The following is a 1939-nucleotide window of genomic DNA, read 5'->3' on the forward strand; positions in this document are numbered from 1 at the left end:
GATACGACAGTAGATTTATATGATAAATGTGCATCAAATCACCTCTCTATACAAAGAAGCGGATCTCCTAGCTTTTGGGTTACCCGCGGCAGATATATTCTGTGCGCAGTCTGGCTATGTTACCGCCTCTAAAGGTATCCGTACATGCGCAATATATGCCAAGAGAAATTTAAGTTTATAAAATTAATTAATTTTAAGCGCGCAAAGTGGGCCAAAAAAGGATCTTGGCAAGCTACGGCGAACAACGACCCGAACGTTATTTTCCTTGTACATTATCATAAGCGAAGGGGTGTGGCGGGATGCTGCAGAGAAGTGATATTTTTAGATTGGATTCTGCCATGCACACTTCCCTCGGGCGTACCTACCCCTGTTGTGTACTTACCAAGATCGGCCGAAAGAAAGGATCTTGGCTGGCTACGGTGACGAGCGGCGCGGGCGCCTTTTCTACGTACATTAGCATGGGGGAAGGGTTGTGGTGAGATGCTGCGGCCGAAGTGAACATTTTAGATCGGATTTTATCATGCACATCTCCCCCGGGCGCGATTTTTTTTTCCTACACGTTATATCCATTGGGCTCCTCTGATTGGCTGCTTTGATTTGACCACACCATAGTGTTTGGGATACCATAGATAGTATATACGCCGATTCGGTTTATAGTTAGTGTTAGAGTTGGTGTTGAGGTTGGGGTTGGGGTTAGGATTTTTGCATCATTCCTTGATATACGGAAAGTCTGATGCGGAAGTTGATATGCGTATATCAAGCCCAATGGATATAACGTGTAGGAAAAAAAATTCGTCCCCCGGGCACACACCTGCCCATTTTGAGCGGGTAAGATCGGCCGAAGAATATTATCTTAGCTACGAACGGCGACCAGCGACGCGAGCGCGTCATTCTCCGGTACATTAGCATAGGGAAACGATGTGGCCGGATACTGATTCGTTTGGTGACTCATTTATCCGTAATAGTGTTCGGTAATAAGTGTATATAGATCGTCGTACAAATATACGCCCGTTTTTACCCAATCAGAGGCCTTATTGCACATAATTTAACCGAGGCTAAATGATTTTTATCGCGGTTAAATGATCAAATTTTACCAAACCATAAGCCGTGTTGCATATAAATTACCCGCAGATCATAGGTTACAAGAGCAGAGAGACAGCAGACCTGAGTAAGCATCGAACAGAAATAAATAAAAAATACTCAGAGGGTTTGGCGCATACACAACATATACACTTTATTCAAGTCGAACAACAACTGCTAGATTCAAGGTCCAGACTTCGCTCAAAACTTTTCCCAACTACACTTTGAGGGTATCCCGCATGTAGTCGGATCCCGCTTCAACCACAAAAACGGCATTCCGGTCGCCATAGTTACGCCCCTTGACGGAATAGCACAGTTACACGGCAAGACCAATCTCATTTTTCATGCTTTCTAGACGACCGTCAGAAATCTACAGGCATCTACCGTGCGTGCATAGGCCTACTGCAAATTAGCGCCCTCTAGTGCCGATTACCACGTCAACAAAATTCAAAAATTGCTATTTCCAAAAACGAAATAGTACGTGCAACGCTAAACAAATGAAGGAAGGCTACTGTTGCGTGCCCCCCAATAGCACATCCCCGTTATTTTAAACTTCTCTGTGATGCCTTATATATGCCATTTGATTTTAAGCAACTATCGGTCTATGTCTAAAAAGCTGATAGTAGGATCAAGAGTAGATAATAACACATGTGTTATTATCTACTCTTGCTAGGATGAAGCTACAGAACAACAAATAAGTGATTGCAGCACTATATATATATATCGGGATTAAATAAAAATAAAAACTGTTTTCATTTACTCTTGATATAGAAATATACATAGTTATATATATAACCTTTCCCTCCACCCAAACTACCGTCACTGCTGCCCCCGCACACCTTCCACTCCACCCTGACTA

The sequence above is a fragment of the Priapulus caudatus genome, unplaced genomic scaffold, assembly GCF_000485595.1.
Source record: "Priapulus caudatus unplaced genomic scaffold, Priapulus_caudatus-5.0.1 Scaffold255, whole genome shotgun sequence".
NCBI lineage: Eukaryota > Metazoa > Priapulida > Priapulimorpha > Priapulimorphida > Priapulidae > Priapulus > Priapulus caudatus.